We start from the raw sequence: 15,751 nt of genomic DNA, 5'->3' as shown, positions 1-15,751 counted from the left end.
AAATAAGGTGTCAACTCGTATGATTATCCGCAAGTGGACGCAGGTAACCGTATCTGATCGTATCTGTCCGCATCGCCAGCATTTTCCCGTATTTTTGTTGTTGTAAAGAATTCATGTGATGGCACGGGATCTGCGAGAGTCCGCAGGAAAAATGACTAGCTGCGTTTATCAACTTTCCCCTGTTTAAACGGCTTTCAATAGACCTTTCGTTAGACCTTTCGAAAGCCCTTTCCATAGCCCTTTCGAGAGCCCTTTCCAAAGCCCTTACTGCCTGTACTATTAATGTGCCGCTTGTTTTCTAAGAAGGGACGGCGAAAAGCAATTACCATCATAAAGACATATCTTCCTTTGAGCGTGACGAGTCATGATGCAATGCCACATGAATCAATTGTCTTCCTATCTGTGAGGCACCTCCAGTTTAGCACATACTTCAAATATTTCTGAGTGGCGGCATGAGACTTTGGCTGCGCTTATCAACTTTGCCCTATTTAAACGGCTTTCGATAGCCCTTTCCAAAGCCCTTTAGAAACGGCTTTCAAAATAGTTGCGTTTATCAACTCTCTTCGCGAACACGATTTTTCAACTGGCCTGTCACTGCACAGCTGCATTGCGCTATTCGACCCGAGGAGAAGTACAAGTACTGAAGTACAAGACTACAAAGCCTTTTCAAAACAGCTTTGCGTTTATCAACTTCCAAAAGGCTTTTACAAACAGGTTTTTGAAAACCTGTTAAGGTAACCTGTTTGGATCGCCACTAATTTGGGGCTTTCGAAAAGGCTTTCCTACAGGGTTTTCAAAACAGCTTTGCGTTTATCAACTCGTAAAAATTCCTTGAAAGCTGTTTGGATAACCTGTTTCTGCCGAGAAAAGGAGTTGATAAACGCACCCTTTCGTAAAAGGCTTTCCTAAAGGGCTTTCAAAACAGCTTTGCGTTTATCAACTCGTAAAAATTCCTTGAAGCTGGATAACCTGTTTCTGCCGAGAAAATGAGTTGATAAACGCAGCCTTTGTTGGGCGTAACTCCGGACGCAGAGCATTATGTGACTGAGGCCTAAGAACTGTATTCACCATTCAAAAGGCTATTCTTAGTTACGTAAGACAAGTCGTGTAATCTCGGCAAGGTTGATTGAAGTGCCTTTAGAGATACATAAATGCATTTAGGAACGAAATGGTCTACTTCTGCAAAGGTCAATGCCGTTCGTCTGAGGGCGAAGTCCCATTCATTGAGTGCAGCTCATGCACATGTTAACAATTACAATTTAATAGCAAGGTGGAGTCGGAAAAAAAGAGAAGAAAAAACAGCAAAAAATATAAAAATAACTTGCTTGTTGCTATTATAAGGTGTGTCCCACAGAGTGAAGCAATAATTATATTGAGAACAAAGGAATAAGGACATAGGACCAGAATTAAAGCAGTTAATATAACATTAGCACAAGCACCTTGAAAGAATGGGAATCTGAATAAATGGGCAGTATTAAAAAAGGAATATGTTTTTTCGACAACATTTCATATTTGTTACATAATCATACCTATGGCGGGTAATAATGAAAAAGTAGCGCAATGATTCCATTGTGGTTTTATCAGGTTTTAAAGTAGAAACAATTAACGTAGGATGACTTAAATAAAGTCAATTGCAGCTAATTTGCGTCTGCTAGTAAAGGTTACAATTTCACTGGATTATCTGTCCACCATAATTATGCATAGCGTGTGCAGCCATGTTGTGTGCATTACACTTGTAGCTACGTGTGCCTTGCTGCTCAGTCAAGTTTGAAGTATTTTCATTGATCCAGTTACTGTTCAGTGTTATTGTCAATCCACTGAATACCAGCTGTATTCTCTTCCCACCTCCCTGGTTATTCACAATGAAGCCAGTCACCTCTATCAAATGTCGATAGCCTTTGTACTTACTGTGACCCTTAGTCCAGGCTAGGCTTCATAGAAAGGGCACCCAACCTTGTTTTTCGATATATACAATTTTTTTAATGGTTTCTTGTCAATTCGAGAATGCTGATTCCAGATCTGATTGATGCCTCTCGCGTAACCTTGACCATTTTCGGCAAAAAACTCAGAAATCCAAAATGGCCGCCAAATATGCTATTTTGGTCATGATAATCCCAGTTATGTCAATTCTATGACCGAGTATTCCATCAAACTTTTTAAATATTTGTTCCTTGAATAATTCTATTTACACATGCAAGAAAAGTTTCATTTGAAGTAGATACATTTAGTATTTTAAGCTTATTTTCAATTCAAAATGGCCGCCACTCCTATACTCATGTACCATATGGCAAAAAATATGCATAGAAATAGATGAATTTGCTGCATTTCCAGTCACATACCTACCGTAACGCTTTTATCAAGTTTTGCATGTGCAATGCAACAAACAAACAAAAAATTCGTTGTTTGTAACCTTATATGTTCTTCTTAATACAAAAATTCAAAATGAATGCAACTCATATACCCCTGTACAATATGAACGACAAAATCAACGTCAACATGGAAATAAACGAATTTTCTCCTTTTTTCTGTCATGCAACTACACTGTTTATCGATTTGGGTGCTGATTAGAAATCAGAAGGTTGTTACCAGCAAAAAGCTGTTTTATTTTTTAATGCAAACATCCAAATTTTCTACCTCAAACTGGATTTTTTCCCTATGCATTGGGGAAAAAACACCAAAACTTGAATTGACGCCAACGTCAAGATCGTTTATCAGAAATTATTTGGTATGAACATTTGATACTTATTTGCCTTGAGATGTTCAACATCATAATATTTACCCTGATTTACTGAAGCTAAATCTTAGGTGATGACACAAATGACATTTCCAAACAACTGACTCGTTAAACATTATCTAAAAAGCGATATTGTTATAGGAACTTTTCAATCCCCTCCTCCGAGAAAGAAAATGAGGCAGGGGAAAGTGGAAAAAGGACCACCTGACTTCCTTTCGTCAAATCTCTGAAACAAAAGAAAAAATGCCCAAGAGTTTTTCATGTTAACCCATAGTATAATTTGCATGAAAATACAAATGACAAATGACCTTTGTCTTATCTGTACAACGTAGATCAGAGTTACCACTGGTTCTGTGATGGCGTGATTTTTCACTTATTTGCTCAGAGCTGGTTAAAATGTAACAGCATGGACTTGTGTACTTGCCACTGTAAAATTGACACATTTTTGTGTGTGTGTGTGCAAATGAGTGCATTGCTCATACCTTTCCTTCAGTGATGAATTGTGGAATTATGGAATATTCACCAATGTTAGTACAATGCAGCTGATTAATGATGAATATAATGGGATGGGTCAATTTTAGTCAAGGGGCTTGTTTTACAACTGTTTTCCCCCACCTCTGCTACTGCACAGCCCTCGCAACCGCGACCCCTGCGATCCTGCAATTGCCTTACAAGGTACTTAGGAGTCACTGGGTGATCTTGTTATAGAGAGAAGGTGAAGACATGGGGACCTGCTTGAGCACTCCTTTACAGAATATCCAAAGCCCAACCTATACCAGCAATCATCCACAGAGCTATCTGACGATAGGCATGCTGACATTGTAGCCTAAATGCAGCCATGGTAGGTGAAAGGCTTCACTGTTCTCGAGGTAGATGGATTCTACCACCACTTTTCTCGGAGTGAATGTATTTGCGTATGATGTCAAGGGAGCCTCTGAGATCTCGCCAGTATTGCCTCATTCTGAAAGCAGTGCTATAACAGCTTCACACTGCTTGTCTTTAGTATTCAGCACTTGCAGTTTCAGGATTTCGCAGACCAGCTGAGTTAGGACTCCGAATGATGGCTTCCTCCAGGGTGGCTACAAACTAACTCTACTCCTTTTTAACATGGTGACATGACAATCACTTCATGTAGGAAGTTTGCTTGTGCAGATGATCTTACCGTTATGTCTCATAGAAGGTCCTTGGATGACACCAGTCGAGTACTGACCCATCTCAAGACAATTGACTTGGAGACTTTGCCCCAACAAGATTACCATTAGGCCCATGCCTTCCATCTTAGCAACCATCTTGCCAACGCTACGTTCAAGGTAGCCTTCTGTGGCAAGCCTTCCAAGCATAGGCTATCAAAAGGAAGTCCACCCTCCTTCACTGGCACTCGATCACTCTCCCTCCTTAAGCTGGAAGGTAAGGATGGCAAGTGTCACCAGTGCCGTCTACGCATACCCTGACCTTCCAATTATGATAACCTTGGGATATTTCATGAAGCATTTTGTCTGTCAAATTTGTCTGACAAATTTGCTCTCAGCCAATCAGATGCAAGAATTTTATTAGCTTACAACAGTTTTTTCCCAAAACACAAAACAAAAACAAAAAAACAAATGTCTGACAAAACGCTTCATGAAATTCTCCCCTGAACAACCTGTCATCAATGCGGCTGATATCCCACAAGCCAATCTAGATTTCCCTCCCATCACTGAAAGCTTTGACCCCCAAACTGGATAGTACAGCTAGATGCTGGTCTGATGCCATCGGATACCACCAAGTTAACTCTCTAGCCTGACAGCAAAGCCAGACATCCTGAATGGATGTTCATCAGGTTTCTATGGCAAATAATCACCTTCTGACCTCTGAGGAAATGCTGAACATCATCAGATGTGGTTGCAATTAAGGCAATATTGGAGGACTGCTATGCATCTTAACCCGTTGAGAACGGTTTGATTTTGCTACAACACACATTTCCCATAGACACCTGCCCGAGTATATATACTCGGGACTCGCCCTCAACGGGTTAAGCCTGAAGATCCTGAAAATTTTGGGCTGATGCCGCCTGCTGCCAAATATCCAATTAAAGAGATCTTTGCAGACAATAGAAAATGACTGTTTTAGTTTTAAAACAAGAATGAATGACCTCATGATGTCGGTGTATCAACACATTGGAAGTGTATATAATCAACACATTTGAAGTGTGAGAGAAGTGTGAGAGAACTGAAAGAGGTACCTCACATTGCTCCTTGGTTTTGAATAGTTTGTATGGTATTGCATTTAGACAGTTTCGTGTAGATGCCTTCACCAGTTTTTGTTGTTGTTTTAATTCAAGAAGAAAATTAAGTTTGCTCGATAATATCAAGGCGGTACTCTTAAAACTAATCATATTATATCAAAGTGATGGAGGTTATGATCCATTTAAAACTCAGGAATCAGTACTCGGGACATAGTACCCTCCCCCCAAACTCCTTATCTTCTGTACCCTATCAATAATGGTTTCAGTGGAATGCATACTAGAAAGCTTTGCTTTCTAGCTTCCCCTCCATTTTCAACATTATTTCATAAATACCACGCATCTAGGCTTCTTGATATTGTGTTAGTATCAAATATTTGTATTCAACCTGGGTGTAGAATATGATGGTATATTGATTTTTTTTTTTGCGTGATGTGTAGTGCACTTATATTCTTTGATGAAACAAAAGAAAAGGTATGAAATTGTGTTAAACATCGTAAGGCTTATGAATATTAAATGCTCAAAAGTCCATTCATAATTGCTAGTAATTATCCTAATTAATATTATTAATATGGTAAATTGGGACTTTTGCATCACGAAACAATAACTTTTTGTCAAGAACATCCTTTAGATATAATTATGATCAGCACTAAATCTTGATAAACAATGTAGCTGCATGTCAGAAAAAAAAAGGAAACAGTTTCTATTCCCACATATATTTTTGCCATTCATATTGTACAGGTGAATAAGAGTGCCAACCATTTTGAATTTTTGCACTTAGAACAATAAGAATACATGTAGGCCCTCTATTATTGTAAGTGGCACCCATTATTTTTGTGTTGCACACGCAATACTTTATAAAAGCGTAGGTGCGGGACTGGAAATAGAGTAAGTTTGTTTTGTATTTCCATGCATATTTTTTTTTTTGCCATTCATATTGTACATGAGCACAGGAATGGCGGCCATTTTGAATTGAAAATGAGCTTTAAATACTAACTGAACCTATATGAAATGAAAATTCTCTTGCAAATGCAGATGGAGTAACTCTAGGAAAGGAAATGTACAAAGTTTGGTGGAAAAAATGGTCATAGAATGCACATTATTGTGATCATCACAGCGAAATGAGCATATGGCGGCCATTTTGGTTTTTTGCATTTTGCCGAAAATGCTCAAGGTTACGTGAGTGGCACCAATCGGATTTGGAATCATCACCCTCGAATTGACAAGAAACCATCAAAAAACATTACTTTATCAAAAAAAAAAAAACGAGGTAAGGTGCCTTCTAGCCTGGACTACCTGTTGTGTTATTGCTGTCAAGGGTACTGCTTAGGCTACGGTCACAACCATTTTTTTTTTTACCCAATTTCGGTCGGACGCCGACCGGTGATCGACCAGGCACCTCTGATTTTTAGGGCATCGGTCGGTCGCTGCTGAAGTTTTAACGCGGATTTAAAATTTCAGCGGCGACCGAACAGTTTTCACTCGCTGCCCAAAATACGCTCCCTGTCTTCCATGTACCTCATGTTGGTTGCCGAGATGTTGAGATGCTGAGATGTTGGTGGGGTTTCCTTGCCTCTATCCCTCCCCCTGCTTCTTCAACATTGCCCTGGCTTCTCTTCCCCATCCAGTTACTGGTTTCCTTCAGTGCTTCTGTCATTTACATCTTTATTATTCCTAGTCCCTAAATCGCTCGACGGCGACCGCTCAGTCTATGCACTTGGTTTTCTTCTATGCTTCTGTCATATTTGTTTCTATTATTTTTGTTTCCTAAATCGCTCGCCGGCGACCGCTCGATAAGATCAGAGCCTCACAACCGCTCAGGCACTGACCTTATCGAGCACACTGATCCCGACGAGGTCCAAAGTCTCCTTCGCAGATTACCTCCGAAGTCATGTCCTTTAGATCCAGTCCCCACTACATTGATAAAAGTTTGTTCATTCATTTTCGCTCCTATTATTTCAATGATCGTCAACCTAAGTATTGATCAGTGTAACGTCCCCTCATGTTTGGAATGTGCATACATAACACCTCACTTGGAAAAAAAACAAACAAAAAAAAAAAAAAAAAAAAAAAACCTTCCTTGGACCCAGACTCACTCCAAAATTACCGCCCTGTGTGTAACCTTCCATTTTTGTTTAAAATTTTTGAACGGATTGTTTTCTCTAGACTTACAGATTATCTCTCGGTTAATGATTTATTTGATCACTTTCAATCCGCATATCGCCCTTACCATAGCGTATAGAAACCCTTCTCCTTAGTGTGCCAAACTTTATTCTACAGGAAATTGATCGGGGAAATGTTACTGCTATGACTTTACTTGATTTGTCCTTCGCCTTCGATACTGTTAACCATACAATTTTGTTAAACATTCTAGAATCTCTTGGTGTAAAAGGTCAGGCATACGAACATGACGAATGGTTTAAATCTTACCTTACATGCCATTCACAGGCAGTGTGTGTCAACAGTTGTAAATCAAATGCTATGCCTCTCCATTGCGGTGTCCCACAGGGCTCTGTGTGCGGGCCCACCTGGTTTTCTATTTATCTTATTGGCCTGGGACACATATTGCGTCAATACAAAATCAACTCTCACATATACGCTGATGACATTCAACTTTATTTATCTTTTAAACCTAACCAGACCGATGCCTTATACATGCTTTCAGTCAGCTTGAGAATGCAGTGAACGATGTTTATTCATGGCTGAACTCACATTCTTTGTAATTGAATACGGTTAAATCTGAGTTTTTAATGTTTGGTTCGAAGACACAATTAGGTGAACTTGACATAAATTCCATCTCTTTTTCCGGCATGTCAATATTAATGTGTCCCAAACCTTTCGCAACCTGGGCGATATAGATATAGATACATATATAGATAGACATAGATAATAAGTTATAGAAATACATGCATTAAACTTACATAGAATTGGGATTCCATTAGCGAGTGACATCGCTAATCCCAGTATAGTAGTAGAGGCCTGGAGATCTCGCGTAACATCATCCACGAACACTCCAGATGTCTGAAAAATAGACGTGCGTAATCTGTCGTACGTAGAATAGATTTTAAGTCAGCTCATAATGTATTATACTTAACACAAATGCATATTTACGTATGTTTACACGGTAGTCTACCACTGACTCATAAACGAATAACAAAGACCCGCTCAACCGAGTATTGGAAGTTCCCTTTCCAAGCTTTCTTGTAGACTCTCCCTGAGAACATTGCAAACCTGTGTGTGTGTGTGGGGGGGGGGGGGGAGGGGGCTTTTAGAGCTTCTATGGGGGCATGGCGTCCCTTTGCACATTCCATCACACTGGAAGAGTATTGTATTTAGAAAGCTTGACTATGCATCCCTGCCCAACCCCTATGAATAACCTTAAAAGTGCACTCACTGATGTATTGACTATTAAAGATCATTTCCAGTTTTTAACATCTTTTTTTTTTCTGACATGGGGTGTTCTGGGGGCCCTGGCATTTGTCACCCTGGGATGGTGATAGCGCACAGGAACAGGTGACAAATTTCACTATGAGATTTTAAGAATAGGAAGAAGAATAAGCAGAAGAAAATGTGTTTCTCTCCCTCCCCCCCCCCCCCCCGCCCCTGGATCTGCCGTGAACAAAGTAGAAACTACCGTCACCAATCTACTTATGTTTACTAACAGCAGTAGTTTAGCTTACTTGTATAATACTCTGGTTCTAGATAGAAGATTCGTGCTAAAGATTTCTAACATTTCGGGGCTTTGCTTTCCCCCCACCCCCCCACCCCCACCCCCACACCTCGGGGGATCCCAGGAGGGCCTATACTTGTAAACCTGAGAGAAGAAGAAGAAGAAGAAGAAGAAGAAGAAGAAGAAGAAGAAGAAGAAGAAGAAGAAGACTATATTCCCTGACACTTTTTTGATTTTCAGTGGGGTGGGGGAGCGGCAAAGTAGTTTTTTTCAAGTAGCTAATATCCATACCTTATAGAGTCCCGCTTTAAAGAAGTTGATTATAGAACAGCCAAGCAATATGAACCATCTGAAGCGTCCTTCCAAGAGATTTCCAGCCATGTTCTGGAAAAATATACAATGTGAAGTGAAATTAATCATGATGGTATGAGAAACGTCTTTCGGTTGCATCAACTGCATGTAAAGTAATAGCATGTGACGAGTTACTGCTCGTCAAACTGCCCAAATTACCAGCGCTGCAAAGCCAAACTCATATAAAAGCAACATGCATGACTCCATCTCCTAACTCGGCACGTAAATGGTGTTTCAGCTCCATGGTTCTACTATTCCTGTGCTTTGTAAATACCACATATAAAGACAGAACAGAGAAAAGGACGATACTTTACCCGATACTGTGTGAGTGAATGCCGACCAGCAGTCCGCGGAAAATGGGAAAACGACGTCAAAATGAACAAGAGGCTGCACTCATTCACTTTTCAGAGGAACTTGCCAGAGATCATGACAACTTTCTTCGATTGCGGAATGATATGTCAGGACACAAAAAGGAAATGTTCATACTATAACATTCTAATTTTATGCATCGAATCTGTTCAAGGGGTAGAGGCAAGACCATCGAACAAGGCCACAATCAATACCACAAAAACCGAAAACAGCATATTATTTGTGCCTTGTAATAACACATAATATAGTGTTTGTAATTGTGCATTGGAGCTCTGCCTTTAGAGACGTTTGGGTCAGTGCCGTATGTAAAGAGAGTCTGGCCAACTTGGTTTTTGGCTTATGCGTTTTGAAGCCTGTGATTGGTCAAAATTGTCCCGTGATCGTGGCGGAGCCATGTCGTTACCAAAGTGTGCTCATACGCAGTGCCCATTGTTTACCACCCTTTATTCGGTATGGTTTCATTACTACGTATGAGCGTACACGTTGATCCTTACGCGTAATGCGCTGGGCAACGACATGGCGTCCAATTTTCGAGTTGGTCAGACTCTCTTTATATACGGCACTGGTGTGGGTGTGTTAAGAGCACATCAAGAAGGGAATTGTACATTTTTCTCATTTATTATTCATTTTTCTAAGTTTTTAAGTCCTACCCATTACTCGTAGAAGGCTACCTATTATGTCAGATATTGTACACTGCTTTAAAATGTTTTGCGACATTTGCATTTACTTATATACAAAAGAACTTTCTAAAATTTATGAAAAGTGTGGAAATACTAAAATCTACATGTTGAATTTTAATTCGTACACAACCTTTGACCTATGACCTTTTTTTAAACTCCTTAATGAAGACAAACTAACTATAGAAAGAGACAAATAATCTATATGTAACTATAATGCAAGCTTTAAGAGTTTAATGATTCATTGTACAGGCCCATTGCCCCTTTTTACTTTTTCAAAACATCAACAATCTATATATTAAAGGAATGAACGTAACTTATTGCTACTTGGTAAGAAATCGAACTGTGAAAAAGTAGGACGGTTGAACATGAGGATGCGCATTAGTCATCTCTGGCGGCTAAACAATGGGCTTTTCAGAGGATCCCTGATTATGTAATAAACAAGGCCACCGAATGGCACGGATGGAGGATTTGTGTTTACCCATATCATGCATACCGGCATGTCACACTGTGACTTTGAACTTTGCAAAGTAATGAAAGAAAAAGATAACTCTTGCAAGACACAAGGAACAGTATTTCATGCCAACCACTTCACTTGCCTGTGACTCAGAAAATATTCTTCTATATACCTCTTTGTTTAAGATTGGCATGTACATACAGTACATAATAGAGAAAAGCGCGAAACAGTGCAGCTAGATTGTTACATACGCTGTGTGTTTACAAGATGTCAGGATGTTCTCTTCAATGTAGAGGCAAGCATGTTACAGACTGCTTGAACTATTTCAAAAGAGTTTTCTATGTGACTAATACGTTCAATGACAAAGCGGTTTTTTTTTTGCGAGATAAATGGACGTGCCAGATGTTCTGAATGAGGGACTAATGCCTTATCATGCCTGACAAAGTGAATGTGTTGTTGTGAAAGTAGGTTTCTTGAAGCTAAGGGTATACCAATACTATCTGCAACCCAATTTCGCTATACACATCTACAATATCCTAAAGATTTGCAGAACTATTGAATGTTTACAGGCCTTACAATTCTCATAGAATATGCTTCGAATTTGCATACATAATATAATCTATATACACCCTCATCCTTGGTCTGTATGCGTGTGTGTGTGTGTGTGTGTGTGTGTGTGTGTGTTTATCATCATTATTTTCTTTCTTTCTGTCTTTTTTATAAGAGCATGGGTATCCTGTTAGGGCATCATTCGATGGGTATTCTCTAAGTGAAACTCTTGTAGCGGCATACTTGAGAATAAAATGCTTAGAATAAAAATGTGTTCAACTTTTCACCTTTCCAGATTGCCTCTCAATAGGAGCACCTTTAGTGAGTGCAACTTTTCTTTTTGCCTTCAGACGACTGCTTTGGAGATTTCATGTAAAAGAAAAGGAATTTACACTCTTAAAAGATCCGGATCAGAACTGACCCGGAAAGGGTCCGTTGGGGTCACCCTATTCAGAGTCATGAATTGGATCAGGGTGACCCCATTCCAGGTCTCCATGACCAAATTCCAAGTCAATTTTGACCCATAACGGGGTGTGACCCCAACGGACCCTTTTCTGGTCAGTTCTGTCAGGTTTTCTTTTCAAGAGTGTAGGATAAAACATTTTGAGTTTAGTTCAATTAGATTTTTTAAGCGATGTCATTCTACCCAAGTTTTTTTTTTAACTCTATTGCTGTATGCCTGATATGTGAAAACACGGTGTACTTATAGAATTCTATATTTTCCCCCTTTTTTTAGGTCCGAGTTTAATGAAACTTCTAGCATTCTGTTCTTTGCTGTAGTAACACCGTATTACTTTCGCAATTGAATCAAAATCTTTTTGCATAGAAAAGGCTTTGATAATCTGAGTGGATATCAGAAACTATACGAACACGTCATTTCTCTCCTTTTCAGCTGGATTTATTTGTTTTATGTATGTATTTTTTATAATCTGTATAAGAGTGATATGAGTGCTTATTATACTGTGGATGTATGCTCGTGCGCTTTATGTTAGTGTGTATGCGAGCATGTGTGTGTGTTGGGGGGGGGGGTATGTACATTATTGTGCTTTGATATAGGTTTTAACAAATGTTAGGTGTGTGAGATTAGAGATTGAGGTTATCAACACTGATTTACCTTCATCCATCATGAGTATAATAATCTCAATGATGCTGTACGTGTACAGAGTTTCACCGCCCATGCAAATTACAGCTTACCACTGCGCTTACAATCTACAAGCCCAGCTGACAGACTTTGTGCTAGCGTAATCATCAGGGGCGCCGAAGCGAAGTATAGAATTTGGAGCCGATTATTATTATTCAAGAAGAAGAAAAAGAAAAAAAAACCAACAACAATTAAGCGTAATTTTTGGCGAAATATTTGGAATGAGTCTCACAGCACAATTGTCATTTCAGTTAATCCCTCCATTTTTTGTACATGACACATAGTTCTCCATGGTGATTCGTTACAATGCTTTCTTATTTCAATTATGTATCGACACGTTTCGTTATTGTTCTGTACTCTGTTCCTTTCACAGTTGTGTTGTAACATAATTATTTTTCCACACCTGATGGAAGATTGTTGTTGTTGTTGTTGTTTTCATACCGTGGTTATGTATCTATATATCCAGACAATTATTACAATTCATCAAGCAGTGTATCTCTACTGTCATATTTTAGGTGTACAGAATTGACTAGAAATGAATTACAGGATGTGTGATGAATGGTGGATAAACACTCCAAAAGTAGATTTGACCATACAGTCTCTCATGTAGATACAGTCTCTCATCTCACATAATATATCGAATACACGTATTCATATGCTGTCTTTTACAAGCTATAAATTTTGAATGACTTTATGGACTATAACCTTCAAATCTAGATTCTGATATACCCTCTCATACGTGCGTCTTGAGCAACAAATTTTGGGCAAAGATGTAGTAAACTGCTCAAGCTCTAAAAATATCCCTGGACTCTAGATGGCATTGTATAAAATTAGCAATAAATGTCATTACAAAGAATCAATACCGGTAGACAAAAACGAATAAAGCAAAACTAAACGAGACAGAGCGTACGCAATAGAGTGTTACACTGCTATATCAGAAGTGGAGAACCAGCAATTTCTTATGTAAATTATTTACGATTCCGCTGAAATAAATCAACAGTTTCAGCTGTTTTACGTTACTTTTTCACATATGTTCAGGAACCCAAACTGATTTATTTTCCATGAAATATAAATACCAGTATCGAATCACAACAACTCGTACACAAACATGGTACTGATAACATATTACAAATGGAAATATAATGTATATCATTTACAATATGTACAGCAAATCACATCCCTTCGTGTATGTTGTCTCCCTGGTGACAATGTCACACTTAAGCTCTAAATCACATTAGATATGTACAATAATATATATGAATGACAGCATTTCAAAAAAAAAAATCCCGGAAATTCAACTAGATGAAATGACTGATTGCCTGTAATTTTTTTTCCATACGCTGATGATTTTAGATCATCACTTATTTTCTCTGCGACGATCCGACATAAAGTTTTACAACATCATTGCAAAATGGCTGACAATAGATTTTGCGGCTATAACAACGTAATGATTACCGCTATATATCGAGATAGGCAAGAACCGCTTTCAGAGTGATTTTGAATAGATAAACGAATCTTACTGCTTCAAAACTGCATTGAAAGCTGGTGCTTATTTTTGTTAAGAACTACACTTTACATTTCAATGAAATATGACTTTTTTACATCCAACTTTTAGAGGAACACGGTTGTCTACTAATTTAGCTAAATGCAATACATATACAATAGGACCTCAAAATTAGATCTGGTTGCAGTTTAATATTTAATATCATAGAAGAAAGGATTATAAGATGTATGCAGTGGATCAACTTGAGATTTTAAAAGGCATGATTTTGGGGGCCTGCGTTTTTGAAAGCTTCGATTCCTTTTTCTTTTTTGACATTGTCATGATTGTAGTCCTAAAAGATACATCAAATTAAAATGGGATTGGATAAGATATCGACAAAAATTTATTTTAGGGATTCGATATAATATGCCGCAATCATTATTTCCAAAGGATCAGTACAATCGCCCTGGTATATGTTGAGCAGCATAATGTATCCATGATGTCGTTGGTGGCATTCAAAATATACCCATGATCCCAAGTAATTATTTCAGTTTCTGTTTTTCTATTTTGAAAGCGGTCGTCCCATCGAGATTATGGCTGATTACGGTCAATTTATATATGTAAATGACTGACATTCACTGTTAAATTAATCCGTCAGCCATGTTTGGGATTCTTCATTAAATATTCATTCATTAAGATAAGTTCGAGAACCATTTCCGGCTTAGTCCTAACAATGTTTTAACCCTCAGAGAGAACATGAAAAAAAGACATACAGGTGCCTCATTTGATATAAATGTTATTGACAGCAAGAAGATACAATCATTTTAACCCATTACGTTGTCAAGGATATCATGAACTCAATGTTGACTGACAAACGAATGTCTCAGGATCAAAACTCTTTTATATGCAGTATATACATGACATCGACTTTCTCGTAAGGATAACTTTACAGTATCAAATCGAACATTCTATATAGCCTAATATACATTCATTAGAATATAATTAACACGAGGTGAATTGAACAATGATTATCATACATTACACTGTAATTACAGAATACATTATGTTACGATTATTCACATCATGATTTACATTTGACAAGTCTACCACAAAGTCTAAAGAATGATTTGTAATCACAAGAGCAATTCTCTCATCTGATTTGTTTTTAAAAATAAATTTAAGAATAAGGATATCACAAAATTAAGCGCATTGGAATCTGAACGCCAATATAGCATTCAAACATAATTGTCACTGTTATACTGAAAAAAACACCATCGCTTTGTACATCAAAAGTACCTTTTTTTTTGCATCGTAAAAAATCCAACCAATGCACTTTCCTCGAAAACGAAACTCGTTCTTCACAGTTGAAAACACGATCTATCTCAAAAATAGAAATGATTACAAAATTTGAGACGATCAGCGATGCGGCATCCATATTGGCCCTGAGAGAACTCAACCAGCCTAATCAATTATCTCTGGAATTGAATCCACAAATCTTCAATTAACAAACTTTACAATATTAAGAAAGAGCAGCAAATCTTGATTGACTTATGATGCACATAGTAATGACGTGTGATGTGGCCATCTGATATCACTAGTTTATTTTTTGCTTTGTTTTCGTTCTCTCTCTCGCTCTCTTCTTTTTAGCGCGTTTATGTTGACATGTCGATTTATAGAATTAACCATTTTAAGAGTCAGGTATGTTATAGCCATGTCCAGGTTTCCAAAGAATAACTTTGGATGAATGTCAGACCTCGAAAATGTTTTGACAAACGTAACAAATCGAAATGTACCAAAATAAAGAATTTCTCCAGAATGAACGTGTTCCTGTTCGAAGACGTGTGATAACTATGCGATTATATTCGACACAAGCAAAACGTTTCTGAAAGTCACATTGATATAAGTTTTAACCTCTTTATTGGACAGAGAGAGAGCGAGAAAAAAAGAACGATGATGTTCCATTGTGGAACGAGGTAATAGAACAAGTAAGAAAGCAAATTGACGACAATTATTAAAGAATTTTGTCAAAAAGGACGACATCGCTAGTCCGTATTATCACCTATTACCAACGATTAAAGGTCATGAGATATTGACAATTA

Source organism: Diadema antillarum, unplaced genomic scaffold (genome assembly GCF_040938485.1).
Source record: "Diadema antillarum isolate AM-2024a unplaced genomic scaffold, OU_Dant_1.0 scf00000103, whole genome shotgun sequence".
Lineage (NCBI taxonomy): Eukaryota > Metazoa > Echinodermata > Echinoidea > Diadematoida > Diadematidae > Diadema > Diadema antillarum.
Note: the sequence above shows the minus strand (reverse complement) of the source record.